We start from the raw sequence: 1,016 nt of genomic DNA, 5'->3' as shown, positions 1-1,016 counted from the left end.
CAATCTAGTGGTGATCGTTACTCCCCCAAGAGGAACGGTAAGCGTCGCTATGCGTTTGTGTTATTGTCTCGCTGGCTCTGACACTTGGCCAATGATTGACATCAGATTTGCCGTCACACCTTTAACTAGTTCATTTGGCGTTGCACCTTTCATCAGTTTAGGCATCAAACATTTGAAATTAATCTCCATCGAGAGTTTCCCCTTATAATCATGCTAAATAGTTTAAATTTGTTAACATTTTATACATTAATTTTTTAATTTAGGAACTTAAATGATAAATAAAATATAATGTTCATTCATTTAATAATTGGACAAATTCAGTTTTTGTTTACATTACACTGTTTTAAAGTAGAAAAGTTAACCAGTTTTTCATTTACATTTCATCATATAAAAAATTTCAATTATTCATTAATTTCATACTGATAATAATATATTTTTAGTGTAAAACAGTTTTTACTTTAATGAATGTAATGTCAAAGTACATTTCTACTTTAAAACAGTGTAATGTAAACAGTTAAATTGATGTAATATGGTAAACATTAAATAAGCGTAATTTTATTTATTGATTGATTATTGGTGAATTAGACATTGTTTGATTATAAATTTTTTGCATATAAAAATGTTTATCAGGGTCTCCTTTAATTAGGTAATGGGAAAAGTAAACTTGGTATAAATGAAATAAACAATTAGCTTAGACAAGGTGCAACGAGATTAATCTTTTTATAAATAGGAAGTAATCTTCTATAAATAGAATGTTATTAATCCGTAACATGTAGGAAAACAGTATTAAATATGAGATTAATTTTAATATGCTAATTAGAATGTTTAAAATGCAAAGTAAATACAACACTGAGTATTTTAATTTTGAATTACGTTAAATAACGTCACTCGTAACAACATATTTTAGCAGTGAGAGTTTTTTTAATAAATGATTACCATACAATGTAAACACAAAAGTGGGGTCATATGTTTTCTATTTAGGTATTATTACGTCACGCGTTACCTACATTATTTTA

The sequence above is a fragment of the Trichinella spiralis genome (genome assembly GCF_000181795.1).
Source record: "Trichinella spiralis strain ISS 195 chromosome Unknown Scfld5, whole genome shotgun sequence".
In the NCBI taxonomy this organism is placed as follows: Eukaryota; Metazoa; Nematoda; class Enoplea; order Trichinellida; family Trichinellidae; genus Trichinella; species Trichinella spiralis.
Note: the sequence above shows the minus strand (reverse complement) of the source record.